Consider the following 18203-nt stretch of genomic DNA (forward strand, 5'->3'; position numbering starts at 1 on the left):
AGCTTCCTCAGAATGCGTGAATGTGTATGTGACACCGAAAATGGAATAAGCCATTAGCATGCTAGTTGTTAGTGCCATGGGTACATCGACTGGCCTCAGGAGCACGTGCACGTGCATGAAGGCCGCACACGTGCTAAAGCAAATCAATGGTAGCCTGTGGTGGAGCAGCACACTGTTCCGTAACTTTGGGTAATGCTAAAAGTCCACATGATGTACGCTCTGTTCTTCTCTCTTGGGTCTACCATCACCATCAGCATACCGTATATGACTTTATTTAACAGTACATATAAGGAAAGGATGCCCAAGCATAGGTAGAGATCAATATATTTTGTATTTGTACATTTGCATAGTATTTTGTATTATTTTTTGGGGGGAATGCATTCCCTTATTCCCTATATAGCCACTCTTCAAACAGAATGGGGCCTTGGAGGTGTGGCTGGGTGTAAAAGCCATGAGGGGGAGTCAACAAAGGGATGCTCCTCCTCTTTGTGCTCAGTAGGTCAGGGTCATGTCATCAACAACCGGATGCCTGCACTGGCTATGTTTGTCCCTCTCGAGGCCACTGTAGTTTTCCAGCATGCTGTCTGACGGTGGAAAAAAAATCACCCCGTCAGGTGTGTGTCTGTTGTAAGTCAGATGTCAGATGAAGAACATACTGTAACTCAAAATCAGCTGATTGTTGACAAACTTTCAGCATCCACTTTCATTCACTGTATAATCCTACACTATAAACCAGTGGTGTAGTCTACGTGATACGCATGACTACGCAGTATACCCACTTAAAAAGCATCACCATCTCAGTATACCCACTTAAAATAGGCAAGGATACGTATTAACATTTGGGGTTGATCACAGTATACCCACTACAGCTAACTAGACTACACCACTGCTATAAACGTACTCTCATCCTACAGTGAAGCACTTCTCAGCACCTCCGATTTGTTAGTGGGAGTTGCCAGCAGTTATTAAACTGCTGTGTAAATCTCATTGTTCTCAAGTGTGCACACGTTATTTTTTAGCCCAACACTAGATGGCACTAGAGATGCCTTATCCCCCCCTCTTTCCTTTTTGGGCTGGCACTGCAAACCAGACTTGGTCACTAATCCTGAAAAATTAAATTTACAAACATATATTTGAGAGATTGCTAAACAGCCTTGCTTTTTAGAATCTAGGGTAAACAAGATGACTGAGCCGGAGTTCAGAACATCCAGTCATTCATCACGTATAGCGCACTATATGTTTATGTTTACGGTGCTTAGCAGATATGTAGTGAATACTCACTGTAGAGTTATTTTCTATGTAATGCACTGTGTAGTGAATTAGTGAATGTTTAAAATGCAAGTTGAGACTCTGTCTTCTTGACCACTGTAGACCTACTACCTCAATATGCTGGAAATGACTCATGTGAGCCAGTGGTGGTGCCTTAATATCTGTCGAGTGTTGAATCACGACTGTAACTAGGAAAACCACTATTAATACTTCCTGCACCTGAAGCTGGCAAAACATTGTTATATAACAGTGGTCATGATCCCAAATCCTAAAGGTTAAAGGATAATGACAGCTGTTAAAGGGGAAGAGCCATATTTAAATCTAACCAGAGCACCATTTGCTGGGTGGCATGGGTTGAGAGTGGACGATAAGGTCAGACACCTGGTCTTGAAGCACGGTCCTGTCATCAAGTAATTAACGTTTCCCTGAGCCTCCCCCTGCGTGACTCCCTAACATGTGGCTTTGTTTGTGATCCTTCTCCCCACATTTGTGGTCCTCTTTTTTCCACTTGCCTTGTTTATTCATCACGGCCTGTCTCCCTTTGGAGTGTCAGTTAATGGTTTTGGAGATGTTCGAGATTGCCCCGCCCCAACTGAGGATATGTCTCATCACACAGCAAGGTCTGGACTGGCCTGAGGTAACATTGGGCACAGAGGGTTGGATAACTGTGCCAGCTGCGCTGCCCTTGGAAGGAAGTAGGGCCCCACTGACCTGAGGTAACATTGGGCACAGAGGGTTGGATAACTGTGCCCGCTGCGCTGCCCTTGGAAGGAAGTAGGGCCCCACTGTCTTCAGGGTTACCTGTGCGCAAAGACTCTGGTCTCTTAAGGTTGTGTAATGCTGCTGGAAAAACAACAGTGTCTCTCCCTCTCTGAAACAAGCCTACAACTCTTCCTCCTCTTCCTCTTCCTTTTTCTTGTTCTCCTCTCCCTCCCCCTTCCTGTCGTCCTTGTTTGCAGCAGCGGGCACAACATGGAGGAGGGCAGCGTGCCAAGAGTTCTGGGACCCACTAGAGAGTCCAATGGCGTGCCACTCGGATGGAGTGTAAACAGGGAGTGGGGGCGCTCGAGCTTAGAGCTTCAGCATGGCAGCAGTAATCCACTCTGCTGCCTCCCTGTAGAGAAGACGAAACAACCCCCCCTCCTCCTCCTCCTCCTCCTCCTCCTCCACCACCACTACCACGCCATGGGCCTCATGTGGTGTCCCAGAGCATAGACAAAACTGAGGTGCTGCGTTCGTTAATAGACTGCAGCGGTAACATTGATGTCTTTGTAAAAAGCAGAGACAAAGGGGAACACTAGATAGTGGTTATGCAGTGTTTCTGCACAGAGGCAGCATCATTTTGGTCTCCTTCTCTTTCTTTGAGGCGTCCAATTCCCAGCTCTGGTGAATTGTGTGTGAGAGTGTTCTTTTAATCAGTCTTTGTCCTTTTAATCACACCCACAAGGTTTGAATGTGAGGGCAGAACAGGTTAGAGTTTGGCCAGACTTGCCATTTCGCATAAGGCAGCAGTTTAAGTCGCCATCTATCATTCCTGTCCCTTGACTACTCTTAACACAAAAAATTGTCATGTACAGTAATTGGTGGACACAGGCCCTTATAATACATGCTTTGGGGAAAAAATACTTTATCTGATCTGTCAGTGATTCTTGTTCTTGTTTGGTAGCATATACACAACATTGATCGGGACAGTAATAATTCTGTCATTTAAAAAACATTAAGAAAAACACCACAAGATGAAACTGCACCTTGGTTCCCTGGTGATTCCCTGAGACAGTTTTGGCACAAAGCAAACAGAAAGTAAAGATCTAAAGGGAAGAATGATGGAGAGAGAAGAGAAGAAGTGAATTTGGAATATAGTTATGGGTGTCCCCACAACATTTCCCTCACGGCATCAAAAGAGTATGTATACTATACATGAATATAACAGTAAGCAGCTGATGCAACCATGACTCCCTATGACCACTACCAATGTGCATCTACTCTGTGTTGCACGCTGCTGAAGGATCTAAGAATCACAGGATGCTTGCTTAGTTGTCGGCAGGGAAACAGAACCCCCACCCCCCACCGCAGTCCACCGCAGAGTTGATTTCACCACGATGACATGTGGTCGGAATTTGCCAGAAGGATGTTTTTAAGCTTTGTTCTCGCCACACATCCCAATGAGGAAACCCAAACACAAACATACAGTAACTGGTCGGTTTAGACCAGTATTTCTCAAAGGGTGGTCCGGGGACCACTGGTGGTCGGCAAGCTATCCCAAGTGGTCTGCGAGCAGATGTGATGAGTTGTTTGCAATATTGAACCAACTTGTTTGTAAATCCAAACAGTTCTGTAACACTGCCTATGTAAACTATGCCAGTTTAAATTATATGAATCCTCTGACACAATAAGCAAGGTGCAAAGACTATGAGCAAGGTTCATTTAGTAGGTCTATTGGGTAATATACTGTTGAAGTAGGTCTACTTTTTCTTTTTTAGCTAGTTGGTCTGCGAGTTTTTTTTTTTTATTATTGGTGAAGTGGTCCTTGGTCTGAAAAAGTTTGAGAAACACTGGTTTAGACTGGCTTGGCTTCAGTGCAAAGGCAGAATGCCTGCCACAGGCAGTGACTGTTGATAGGGGTCACTGTTGCATGGGGGGGGGGGGGTGTTGTTTTCCTGCAAACACTTGTGCTTCATCGTGCTGCCTTGCCGATTGTTTTATCTGTTTATTTTCTCTGCTCCACATAGATTTTGAATGTCTTGTCTGCATTTAAGTTCACAAAAAAGTCTGTGTGTAACTCAATAGATGCTAAAGTTTGAATTTAGTGAAAGAATAACCGGAGAATCTCATGCCAGTATATATTTGAGGCAGCATATTTGTGAACAATACCTGTAAAATGCATACCTGTAAACTGACAGTCTAAACAGATTATTGTCAAGAAAAATAACATCCCCCTTGGTATGGTATGCCAGGAGTGAAAGTAGTCCTCTGTGATTCATCTTTTCTCAGAAAAGGTCTCTCTGGCTCTGTGAGGGGCTTAGCTCTGTGGAGACAGGTTCTCCTTAGCAACAGTCTCAGTCTTGTTGCTGAGTGAAAGGAGAGGAGTTGTAGGGAGAGGCTGCTTACTATACAGGCTTTGAAGACTTTGTTTATAGGTCAGATCATTACAACCAAAAGGAGGTCACATGTAATTATCCTTCCTCACTCTATCAGCGACAGTATGGGACAAAATTTGCAACTTTTTTGAAGCATAAGGAAGCATAGCATTTAGGAAGCTAGTGCTGGTATCATCTTTCAATATTCTCTAACTGGTAGGCATATATAGTCATATGAGTGATAAACACACCTGTCATTACAACTAGTACCTTTGGTTATGTGCTATGCAGTTCTCTGCTTCAGTGTGACAACTGGAAAAATGCAAGAAGGAAAAAAAACATGGCATCACCAACAACTGTTGTTTTTTTGTGTTGTATTGGTTTTATTAGACCTTTTTGATATTGATATTGATATTTGATATTTGAGTTGGGATTCCTAGTTTTTAAAATTAACTTAAAAAAATCTGCATTATGATTAATGGTTAATAGTGTTTTTGACACTTGCTAGATGAATGTGCTTAATATTATATGTAAAAAATATAGTTCATGAAATTAAAATATAATTGAAGAAATGATGCCAAATCATGATTTAATCTGTATTTTTCCTAGAGGCATTGTCTCCTAGCTGCCTGAAACCCTGAGAAAAAGATTTTTGCATGTGCCTTAATTGGCCTCTCAACAAGTACAATGATCAGATGCTTTAGAGTTTGGATTTGCAGATGATTGAATTGTGTAATGATCATATCTTGAGCGTGTAAGGTGGGTATTGGGGAGGGGTTTGGAATGGCTTAGATTCTCTCCGAACAAGATGTTTAATTGGCTTTAAGTCTTACGTCTGTTGGTCCCTTGAAGCCTTTGCCTCAGCCCTAGACATGAGACTGGCTTTCCCAGCAGGGTGGAGAAGGTTTAATCATCTTTTGTTCCCACTGTCTGACTCTTCATGAATATCACTGCATGTTCCACTGCACACATTTTTGCTCACATGAAACTCTCGAACAAGAAAGAAAGACTGGAGTGAGGAATTGAACGGAAGTGAACAAGGTAGCAAGCAGGAGGAAAAGTCAATTTTTGCTGAATTTGCCATCATCAATCTTTGCCTGTGCTTTGAAATCAATTTCTCTATCCTCTGTAGAACAAGATGAATGTCCTTCTGTTTGGTTTTTTCCCCTTATCCAATTGATTGTCTGTCTCAAGTGCAACTTTCACTGGTCATATTTTTCTTTTGCATGAGAGAGAAACACGGCATTATTTTCCACACCGTGACCGCAATGTTCTTTTCTGGCCCGCTGAAAGGAGATTTTCACAGGTGCTTTTGTAGTCTTTCACTCTGTCGCATGCCTGTTAATTAAAGGTGCCATGTGTAAGAATTGAGGTAAAAAATATCCAAAAAATGAGCTACACGCATCAAAAGAATGAGAGGAAATAAGGGCGATGATGTCATTAAAAAAATGACAAGGTATAGTGCTGAAGAGATATCAACCTGAATTAGCATGCTAAATTACTAGCCACAGCCCGACAAGTGTCATAATACCAGTTTCGGCCATGGGAGGCAGTATGCGGGTAACATAACCGCCAGCCAAACTGCAATACACGTGTCTCGGTTGTTACTCTAGGGTAGACAAACTCACTTTCTGGGGGTATACTGCCCCATCTTTTATGGAATGTGGAGTATGAATTGATTTTTTGGCAGACATTACACATGGCACCTTTAAAGAGCGCAGCAGTTTAGCAAAAGTGAGTTGAAGAAGGTTGTCTTCAACTCACCCCCCCCCCCCCCCCCCCATATCTTCTCCTTACTTCCTCCTCTTAGTGAAAAATCTCACCACACAATTAAGGTGTCTGAGCCGCCACAACAGTGCACTGTCCCCTTAGCATGCAGAGACAAAATAAAGGCCTTTATTTTCACTCTAGTTTGGCACTGTCACAAAAGCCTTAAAGCAGAAAGTCTTTGTCGAAAACTAGCAATGTTCTTCTGAAAAGCACAGTTGACACTGATAACAGGCTTTCTGGAATACTAACACTTAGTAGTTCACTTGTTGGCCATGTCGCGTTGTGAAATCTTTTGTTTTACATTCTCATGTGGTGGTCCAATCCAGACCTTCGATCTCCATATTGCATTGCCCAGGTGGCTAGTTAGAAGGACGTGTGTTTATCTGGCCTTCACATGACCATACACCATAAATATTCATTTGAAGATGGCACCAGTAGTTGCTTATGAAAACATGACTCAAATATATTCCTGCCTCCATACCATTGTGTCTGAACTAGGCACAATGTGTTTACGTCTATGTATGTTTATGTATGTGTCTGTGAAGTTATCCCTGGCAGCAGTTCTGTAGACTGACCTATATCATCGTTCTGTCCATGTTTGCTCTGTGCTGTTTGGCAGTGTGGACCTTGCATTGTTTTGGTGCGCTTGCAAGCATTGTGCCTGGGTGATGATGATTTCTGTGTTCTGGTGCATTTCCCTGCCCTGCATTCCATAACAGTCTTGTTTTTTGTAGAAGAATCCTGCTCTTATTTCCTGAATTCCACTCAGGGGTAGTTATTTGTCTGTCTGCCCTGCCAAAATTCACAAATCAATCTCCCCCCAAAGATTTGTCTGTATTTGACGGTTAAACATTTATCTGCGGTATAGACCCAATGTCACCAACATAGTTTCGGTCTGTGTTTGGTCTGCTCTGTTTGTTTGTTTAGAATCCCTGTGTCTGTGGAAATACACAAAAACGTGATTGTTTTCACGTTGCGTCCTGTGCTTTTGCTTTCCTGCTGGGAGGCTGTCTGAGCCAGGCTTTTTCATTCACACAGGAAGTGATTACAGAAACAGCCGGCTTTACTGGCAACTCTTGGAGGGCTCTAGTTTCTGCAAACAGATCTGTATCACGGCTCAAGTCCTGCTTCACTCTTCCTCTCTCTCTCCCCCTCTCTCTCTCTCTCTCTCGCTCTCTCTAGCTCTGGCTCTTTCTCTACCCCCCTCTCTCGTCCTCACCACCTATAGCTGTGAAGGGGAAGCCCCCCCCCCCCATCGGTGGGTGAGTGCTATCTTGCATACATGGACCTGTTGCTCACGTCACTTACCGCAACAAACCCCTCCTCTCTGGACTCTTACTGACCATCCCACTGACCCCCTGCACGTCATCCTTGCTACCACGGACCTGGCCTGGCAAGGGGGTGTGTGTGTGTGTGTGTGTGTGTGTGTGTGTGTGTGAGAGAGAGAGAGCGAGATGTCCGGACCAGAGTGGCATTGTGTAAATGTTGACCAAAGAATGAAGTGTTTGCCATCTTGATTGCTTGAGACACAAGTGAGTCAGAATTCTTCTCTCCAGAAGGGAGATTTTGTTGAGAAATATGCTCTTGCAGTGTTTTGTTAGTTATTATCATCTAATTTATCTGTCTTGGATAAACAGAACTGTATGCATACAGCTGATAACTTGCCGTATGACTTAATGGAACTGAGCATACTGTTGCTTTAGGACCTGTTACTTGATTTATATTATTATATTGCAGTGAAAAAATAACTAATTCCTTTAGTGTTGCTAACATCATCTACCAGGTTAACCACCGTGTCAACAGTTATAGCCAGTCTGTGCTGACACATTATGGTATAACAGTTCAACAGTTGAAAAGGCCAAGTTTCCATAAAAGGGGCTGTGTGCACCTCAAACTGAAACAGTTTGTCGTTAACTACAGAGTCATGAAAATCAGTAAGAACTGAGCTATTTAGAATGGAGAAAGAACAGTTGCAGCACAAACTGCGTCATGCAGGACTGAAAATGATCGTCATTATAATTCATCAATCATTAAAATAAATGATTACTTTGATTACTTCGATTACTGAACCTTGATTACTTAGGTTTACCTTGCAGTTACCTTGCAATTTGTTTGTGGGATCTGAATTCCCCCTTTGCTTCTGTCAATGTTCTGTTTAGTGCAGCCAGAGGATAAGTGTTCTACTCTCACCTTGGGCTTGGTTTAGGCCTTCAGGCCTAGTGATGCATTTGTTTTGCATTGTGGGATATAACTGCTGTGGGGGACTTGAATATTTGTTTTCTAGGCATTCGTTTGAAGAAGGTGGCGCTCACCCACACTCCCTGGTGTGCTGTGGGTGACGTGTCACTGTGCCAGGGGGAGAGTAGGTGGCCTGTGCCCGGCTTTAGCACTGCATGAACGGTAGTAGCGCCGCGTTTCTGTGCCGCGCTCTGCGTCTGAGCTGCGAGAAGCTTTGCTTTGCTTTGCAAGGCCTACAGCCCACTGCACCACCCACACGCCATAAACACTGCTGCCGAATCTCATCGAACGAGAACAGAAAATACAGAAAGAAAGAAAGAAGGAGAAAAAAGCCTCCTACAAGAGGAGTGGAAAAGCCATTGAAATTCAGTTCAGTAAATTCACACTTCTGTTCTGCTCAGTGGCAGTAACACATTTGGAGCTAACAGACCTTGCCAACAGTGGGTGCCTCCTGGTTAATAATGACTGCATCATATTTCTATGTGTATGTCATATGTGACGTTAATTTCAACCTTGGTTGTTTATTTTTTATTTATTTTTGGAGAGCTTTTATGCCTTTAATGCGACAGGATAGTGGAGAATGACAGAAAGTATGACTTTGAAACTATGAAAGTGAGTGGGAGAGATAGTTAGGGTTGGGATCCGGAAAGGACCACGGGGCGGGAATCGAACCCTGGTCGCCGGCGTACGGTGCAGGTGCCCCAGCCAGTTGCGCCACGGCCGGGGCCAAGCTTGGTTGTTTTTTGAGGTCTTTGCTAACTTTCATTAAGGGGCTTTGATGAGTTTCTGTTGATGGCCTGCCTCTGCTTACGTCTCCACATCTCTCCAGCCCCTTGTCAAAGGGACTCAAAGCTGACTGACATTTACATAGCCATCTGCTTTTTTGCTCTGCACCTGCACACACCTTCTGTTTAATGGGCGCAACAGATTGTACGAGGTTTGAAAATGGTTCTTGGATGTCTGGTGTTTTTTTCAAGTAGAAGTTCTGGCCAGTAGGATATCAAATTAAAAACAGAGCAGCAGCACACTCTGATCTCAGGCTTTTTCAAATATGACAATGTTCCGTCGCATGCTCCACGTTAAGTTTTCCCGTTGCATGGTAATGGTATTATCTTCTCTCTCTCTCTCTCTCTCTCTCTCTCTCTCTCTCTTTCTCTCTGTCTCTCTCTCTCTGTGTGTTCAGGTCCACACGTGTGTGTGTGTGTGTGTGTGTGTGTGTGTGTGTGTGTGTGTGTGGTGTGGCAGCTTTTATGTGCTTTTCTCCTTTCCTTTCCATTGCTTCATTTGATTTCATTTTCTTATTTTATCAACATATTACACACACACACACACACACACACACATACACACACATACACACACACACACACACACTCTGGCAGTATCCTCACATGCTTTGGATTTGTATGCAGGATGTGCTTTTGGCATGGGAGAGTGTTCTGCACTTCTGGTCCAATTTATTGCTAATGGATGGAGCGCCATTGCGAGGAGAACGGACTCGCCCGTGCCCAGCATGCTGCACACGTCCTCTCAATGAAAAGTTAATTATCGGAAAAGATGTCGAATCTCACCCAGCCTGCCGCCGCCTCATCAGTAATTCACTACGGGGTGGTGTACCCCCCCCCCCCCCCCCTCCCCCACACCCCTCCCCTCGGTGTTACATAAGGGTCTGTGCTGGGAGCCAGGCACCTGATGGCTCACTCACAGGGGGCCGTGGAGAGACTCCTTGTGCGTCCCACAGCCATGGTCTGGCCAGTGTCGTCTGCATGTCCTCTTATCAGCGATGCCTGCTGACGTCGGACGAGCGCCCTGTTGAATGAAGTTAGCTAATCATCCCTGGAAAACACACACACACACAGATCTGGCTGGGGCCTGTGAGATCAGATTGTTAGGATCACATTTCCGTTCATTTGTGAATTTTAGCTGATTGGCTGTTTCATGAGCACGCTCATTTTCTTTCTCTATGCCCAATTTTAGCCCTAGGTCACAGTGCCATACCCACAGGCTGATTTTAGACTCTGTGTGTCATTGCGCTAAGTGTTGATTTCCGTGTGCCAAACATCTTTTACTGTTTAAAAAACCTGAAGAAAATATGAAGAGAAAATCAATATTTGTCATTTGTTAGTTTACTGTATATCCCCCCCCCCCCCCCCCCCCCCCCCCCCTCAACTCAAATATTTCCCAGGTTCTGTAAAGACCAAAGATTCACAATGAGATCAGCTGAAACTACTTGAAACCAGTAAATTTGATTTCAACAAAATGTTGTAGGACAGGGGGGCTCAGACCGCTGTGACTGCTGGCAGCATACAGTTCTACACTAAAACTTTCCCTTGCAAGAAACCCCCGAAACTGTAAGACCTGATGAGCCTGATTTGTTACAATCATACTAGCAATCCAACACATGCACATTTTGAGTGTGCACTAAACTGGCCTGCAATCAGGCTTATGAGACTTGGCCACTTGGGTCAGACCCAGGTGAAGGTCAGGAGAAACCCTGGCGCCTCTCTGGTACAGCTGCCAACTTTCTCCTCGTAGTCTGATTACTTAGTGCTCCAATTGGCAGGCTGTAGAAAGCCCGGGGACCAAATGAGGTAGCATGGTGGGTTGAGTTAACCAATTACCAGTTGATGTAATCCAGACGACCCAGACTGGGAGATTTTACCCCTCAAGTTGGGGTAAGGGGTATAGTAGCAAGTAAGGGGTATAGTAGCAAGACAAAAAGTATGCCTGAAATTTAAGTTCGGCATTGTTCGTCCATGAGTGAAGTGTTTGTGAAAATGAAAGTGCTTTATTTCACATTGAATTTATGTGTGTTATTTGAGATGACCGACATTTCAGAAATATGTTCAGGGAGTACTGATCTGAAAAACTAGCCCTATCACAATTTTATAAAAGGATTCCAGTCAGTCTTCAGTTTCAACCTTTTCACTGAAAAGTATGAGGAGTGGATTGAAAAGAGGTAATCTGTGGGACATTGCTTAAAACTAGTTTAGCAAAGTTCCGTTTTCTCTTTTCTAATTTTTTTTATTAAACATTACATGTCTATATATTATTATGCTGCATAATAACATAATTCAGTATAAGTATAAGTATAAGTATATATACTCTTGATCCCGTGAGGGAAATTTGGTCTCTGCATTTATCCCCCTCCGTGAATTAGTGAAACACACACAGCACACAGTGTACACACAGTGAGGTGAAGCACACACTAATCCCGGCACAGTGAGCTGCCTGCATCAACAGCGGCGCTCGGAGAGCAGTGAGGGGTTCGGTACCTTGCTCAAGAGCACTTCAGCCGCGCCTACTGGTCGGGGTTCGAACCGGCAATCCTCCGGTTACAGGTCCGAAGTGCTAACCAGTAGGCCACGGCTGCCACAATTCTGTTGGTGTTTTGAGCAATCAGTTTTTTTATAGCCTCAAAACCACTCAGGCTGATTGAATCGCTGCACAGCAGCACTAAAAATACACTCCAGAACAGCTGTGAAAGGTACATGTGCCAATTGTTGGAAGCTGTTCTGAGAGGTCTCTGGGGTTCTGTCTCCGGACTTGAAAGAAGTGGGAACACATTCCAGATCTAAGCAGTCAAAGCAAGAGGTTTTACCGGGCCTCAGTGTGCATCGGTGTCATGTCACGTTTTTCAGAGATCCTCACATGGATCAGGGCTAAATATAATCACTGCGTCAGTTTTTGTGACTCTTTTGTGGTCTGAAAACACAAAGTCAGACACTGCCAGTATCTTACAGACCCCACCACCAGGCCTATTTTTCATGGGGAAATTTGTTTCTCATCAGCACAATGGAGAACATTGAAGTCCTTGCATTAGTAATGAAACTGGCAGGAGGCCACGTGGACATCACCAATCGCAGGTGACATGGTGAATGCTAATTAATGTGTTGAGTCAGGGAGACCCGTCTCTTTTTGTGTACAAGTGGGCTCTACATCCGGCCTGGCAGCTTGTTGAATTCTTTGCTTTTTGCTCCTTAAATCACTCAGTAAAATACTGTTGATGAGCTTAGAATATTGGAAAATCATGCAACTCTGCTAGCACATTGTCACGCCCGGGTCCAGTAATCATGGCCAGGGATTTTATAGGGATAGGGATTTTAAGCTGTTATTTATGGGTAAATATTCCTCATCTAAACTTAACACTTCCAAAGTTTCCTCTTCCAAAGTTTGAGTATGCATTTGATTCATTTCTCCTTCCAGTGTGGAGCTTGACAGCAATTACAGACAGAAGCGATGACCGAGGAGTAGCTTCTGTGTGATATTCATTATAGCCTGATGCTGCTAAGTGTATTGCTTTTTCATTTATTTGCTAATGACGCCTGTTTACAAAGCCAGGATTAAATCAGGGTTATGTGAGGACGCACAGACAAGCATGAATTTACATATTCAGAAGCGAGATGCCTTTTTAAAATTGAATGGAACTTTTATGTTGGTGGAGTCGATGGATGCATATTTATGAAACCTGATGGCAGGAGAGGACTTTCTCCACACCCACCGGCTCAGTAGTGGATTTGTGTCGTAACTCAGAGAATGAGTGTCAAGGAACAAAAGGCCTCTGGCAGACATGATTGTGAAAGGGGAAGTGTGAGTGAGTCTGTCTCTGAACGCATTCTTCGTGCCCATTTGTGGGGTTTGGAAGTTGTGTACTCCGCACCAGTTTCTGACTGTGTTGTGCCCTAGTCCTGGTGCCTCTCAGACCCTCTGACCCCCCCCCCCCCCCCTCTGTTGTAGGCACACCCGCTTCAGCTCAGTGTGTAATTGTAATGCTCTTGATTCAGTTGATTCAGATCATCAGTGTGTTTAGCAGATCGGAAGTGCCACTGATGAGCTCAGTCAGGTATGCAGAACAGGGTGAGCTGAGACATGTACTCAGGAGAAGGGAGGGGGTAGGGGAGGGGCTTTTTGACAGAATCGAGAACCTCTTGGTGAAGTTCAGTTGGAATATTTTTTTTAAGGTGTATACACAATATGCATTAAAGGCTTCTGTACTCTGTAGTGGGTTGGCCAACAAAATGGTGACTCATTATTTGATGAAAACGGCGGCACTGGAAGATGCATTATGCACAGAATGATATGGTGTGGTGAGGTAATGCAGGATGTGGTAAGATCTGGTATGATGGGACGAGACAGAACATTAAGTAAGTATAAGTATATATACTCTTTTGATCCCGCGAGGGAAATTTGGTCTCTGCATTTATCCCAATCCGTGAATTAGTGAAACACACACAGCACATAGTGTACACACAGTGAGGTGAAGCACACGCTAATCCCGGTGCAGTGAGCTGCCTGCATCAACAGCGGCGCTCGGGGAGCAGTGAGGGGTTAGGTGCCCTGCTCAAGGGCACTTCAGCCGTGCCTACTGGTCGGGGTTCGAACCGGCAACCCTCCGGTTACAGGTCCGAAGTACTAACCAGTAGGCCACGGCTGCCCCCAAATCATTCTGCCAAGGCACAGAACTTCATCTGCTATTGTAGCTGCTTTCAGACCTTTGTGTAAGTCCGCATGTTCTGCGGATGTCAAGCGGTTGGGCTGTATATCTGAACAACATAACCGGCCATTTGGAATTCCGAACTTAGCCGGCTGTTAAACTACTCCCCTCCTAATATTTCCGACGGACATTATGTAAATGAGCTTGTGTCTGAACGAAGCGAAGAACATGCAGAGATTCTGTTCATGTGCGTGTTCAATTCTCTAGCTCTGAATTTGAAGTTGCAGGATATAAAAAGAGCATAAAGAGCCTTTAATTCAGCTTTTTGCCTGTGCCTCAATCTGAGGACATGCCCCAGGGCATTCAATCAATCACACCCATTCAGGTAAAGTCCAGTAGCAGCAAAACACTCTGGTTGTGGGTTTCCATGCCGTTTTTTCACTCAGATTTGTTTGGCGTCGGGGGAGCATTGCGGATGACTGATCCAGAGAGAAACGCAGCACAGATTGTCCTGTTTGCTGCACGTGAGTGAGTTATTATTTCAGAGAGGCACGGCTGGATGGGTGGCTGATGGCTGTCTGGTTGGCTGACTGACTGCAAGTGGCTGTGGCCTGGGCGTTTGGCTGCCTCTCCGACACACACAGGAAATAGCAATAGCAGATGAAGTTCTGTGCCTTGGCAGAATGATACTGAGACCAGACATATCCCCTCAAAAAATGAAGTGATTCAGGATGGCCTGAAGGTTAGAGACTTTGTTGAGGGGGAGTGGAGGGGTGTGGAGAGTACTCAGCAGACTGAATACTTTAGCAGTTCAGCCCAGGTCTTGTCGATGTGATGACTCAATCAGGTCTCCAAGTTGTTTTAGAGTATGGTTTGCCAAATCAGTTGGACTGTAGCTTATGAATCTTTGCTGTTATTATTCATAAGACAGAAGGGGGTTATTTATGTGTTGTGGTTAACACTGAATCGACCATGAATAATCTTGTCAGCTCAGTACAGGCTAAGAAACTGTCTGGGTAAGCAGGAGGTGTGTGTCACATTATTACCATTTTTCTGAGACATGTGGGTATTGATGTGTTTTTTTAGTCAGTACTCTTCATACATTCATCTGAGACACACACACACTTCATACATGAGTCAGACCTGTAAGTCCAGGGCTCTGCTATGAAATATGCTGCTGTAGAACTGTATATCTTTGCCTTCCATGTCTGCGATGGCTTATCACAGGCAGCGCATTCCATATTTATCAGCGTTGTTATTGTTGTTATTGTTGTTTCCATTCTCTGCACAGATAGGAATAGAGACAGCACATGTGGAATTCTCGATCTGCATTTATGGGCTTCGTTTTCACGTCATTGTCAACAACAGGGGCACAGTTAGGTTTTTTGTGTGCCCCCGCTCCTGTTCGGTATTTGGTAGAACAACAGTCAGGTATTTGACATGAAGGGAGGGTTTTTGCGGAGAATGTTGTTCTGGTCGGGAAATTGCGAACATCTGTCCTGGCACATCAGCTGCGCTGCTATTTGACATGCGTGCCTGAGCATCGTCATTCGAAGATTTTTCTTAGAAATCTTCCTTATCAGGTAGTTCTTCGAAAAAGAGTAGATAGATAAATACTTTATTGATCCCCTAGGGGAAATTCAAGGTCTCAGTAGCATACAGACATACACACAACATGCATTACAGCAGAAAAAGTAATATAAGTATATCAATATAAAAATGTCCACGTAGTGTGCTTAAGGATGATCAAGCACGAGGCTCTTGCAATGACAGGGCAGGGACTGAGCCTGTAGTTGTTCGGCCCCATGCTTTATTATTTAATTTATTTGAGTTTATTCTCTCAGGATTTGACTGCCTCTTGGAGATCCAGAGGAGGGTGATTCCACAGAAGGTCAAGTGGATTGATCCTCTACAGTCAGAGGGATAAAGTAGGACAGAGAAATAGATAGGCAGGCAAGCTACAGTAGAGGTGACAACACAATACACAATCAGTAAACAGGGCTGGCCCTACATTTAAAATTTGTTGATTGCATTTTCTTTGTTGTTCAGTTGTTCTTTGGGGAAATGTAGACACGAGCTGTGTCAAAGCAGCTATTGTCTCCTGTTTCTGCAAGTGTTTGTGTCTGGGAATGTTCCCCAGTTTCAATTCTATTGTTTTGGCTCCGTTTCCAATTGGAGTGTCAAGCTTTGCTTCCCGAACTCCTTGTCCGACATGAAATGTGCACTATGAAAAAAACTGCACTCAGACTGTCGTCCAACTACCCCCCACCCCCCATCCTCACTGACGAGCAGCACACGGAATGCACTAGACAAGGAATGCATGTCTGTGTGTGCTGTCTGTCTGTACAACTCTTCCAACTCCAACAGTCCCAACAATCCACCATTCACCCCCCCCGCCTCCCCTCTCTCCCTCCCTGTGTGCTGTAGAGGACAACGCTAGACGGGAGAAAAGGCTCTTTCCGTGTGTACACTGGACATACACCGCAGGCCCAGAGGAGCCATAACTTGTCCGCTCCGGGACTGGCTCTTATTTACCAGCACTCCGGCGCTCCGGCCTGGCCCATTGTGGCTCACTCTGCACCCCTTGTCTTGGTCGTCGGCTGTTTGGACAGTTCCCCCCCCCAGCTGCCCTGGAGTGGCCACATCAGCGCATTCAGCGCTTTGTTCACTGCCAGGTTGGCGGGTTCCAATTGAAGGAAAGTGAGGGTGGGGTGTGTTTTAGGTGGGGTGTTGTTGGTGGGGTTGGTGTTGCAGCGAGGTCGGGAAAACATCTGTGTGACAGCTGGTGGCGAGAACGTATGGCCGAGTACATGTCGATGTGCACGTAGCGCAGCTCGGCTGCTCAGACGAGATGGTGATGACGCGATGGAGGGTCCGGGTCTCAGGGGGAAGAGGATATGACGACGGGGGTTGACCCTGACAAGTGTGTGCTTAGCAGGCTGCCTATTTATAGGGAGGCCAGGCTCTTTTAATGAAGGGAAATGAAAGTCACAGACAAAAGAAGGCTACTAGTCTTCAAAAGGCTCTGGCCACTGAAAGCATATGGGAGGAAACCCTCACTGTGCAATAGGACATACTGTATTACTCACTAAGTTCCTCACTCAGTCTCTCAGTATGACTCTCTTTGTCTCCTTTCATCTATCTCACTCTTGAATGCTCTTCCTCTAACTCTCTCTCTAATGCCCTCCCTTTCTCTCTCTCTCTCTTTCTCTCTCTCTCTCTTTCTCTCTCTCGCTCTCTCTCTCACTCTTTCTCTCTCTCACACACACACACACACACACACACACACAATCCTTATCCTTACACTTTATAAAGTGATGTTGATTCATATGGAGGGTCTCTATAAGTGAATACCATCTGCATGAATTCTGCATGTCATTTTGGCCGGAGGGCTGGAAATAGGTAATTGTGAGGGGTTCATTTTGATGGAGCCATGGGCTGAGCCCAAGCTCCCTGACTAGCATTGGTGGAGGCAGCATGCAGCCTGCATTTCTGCAGAGCACCTTTAGATCTTGTGTCAGGCAGTTTGCCTCTTCTCCTTCATCTTTTACCGAGCAGGACATGGTTGCATGAATATTTCACACCGCGAAGAGTTGTAATGGGCTGGCCTAAATATTCCAAGTTATTTCTGCTCGGAGATTAAGTTGTTTTTCCCCTATGTACCTCTTCCTCATGTGAATGCAAATGAAAATCCTCTCGGGCCTTGGCTTACCAGCTCCCTAAGACCACCCCCCCAACGAAGACAACCTGGCCAAGAGCCTCCTCCCTCCTCCCCCTCCACACACACACACACACACACACACACACACACACACATACACATACATACACTCTCCTGAGGCCTGATCTTGGATTGGCAGCCTCACAAACATTCAAAAAACGAAATGTCAAACCATTCACACACCAAACTACAGTGTTCTGTCACAGCCACAGCCACATACTTTAGCATCTCTACCCCTCCAAATATGATGCATGTTTAGCAAAAAAAAACGTATAGACAATTCGGCGTACAAGGCATGCTCAACATACAGTAATTGTCTAGCCAAATGTATAGTCTTGAATTAGATGTAATGTTATTTGGCACATCTTGAGTGAACACGTGCATGCACCTCTTGCATTGGAGGAAATGATTGATGTGGAATAATAAGTGAAAGAAGTAGGCAAGAACAGACTAGCATCAATATATTGCTCTTCTTTTCCGTTTTTTTTTTTTTTTTTCAATTCATCCAATAATGAATTAGATGCATTGTTGAAACATCAGAGGTTTAAGCAAAGAGAAATCCATCAGGCACAGTTCTCTCACACTTAACTGCTGTGATATGTGGTATTAGCTTTTCAACCTTGGAAATACTTGAATACAATGCTGATCAATCAGTCATCAAGTCTAAAAGCCAATGTTTTATTCCAAGATGGCA

General features: G+C 44.7%; 1 protein-coding gene across 1 annotated transcript in view; it reads left to right on the forward strand.

The window, feature by feature from the left end:
• The window catches only part of xxylt1 (xyloside xylosyltransferase 1), a 39867-nt gene that overhangs the window by 16233 nt on the left and 5431 nt on the right, over positions 1-18203 (forward strand). The gene's annotated exons all lie outside the window — the stretch shown is intronic.

Source organism: Alosa sapidissima, chromosome 12, assembly GCF_018492685.1.
Source record: "Alosa sapidissima isolate fAloSap1 chromosome 12, fAloSap1.pri, whole genome shotgun sequence".
NCBI lineage: Eukaryota > Metazoa > Chordata > Actinopteri > Clupeiformes > Clupeidae > Alosa > Alosa sapidissima.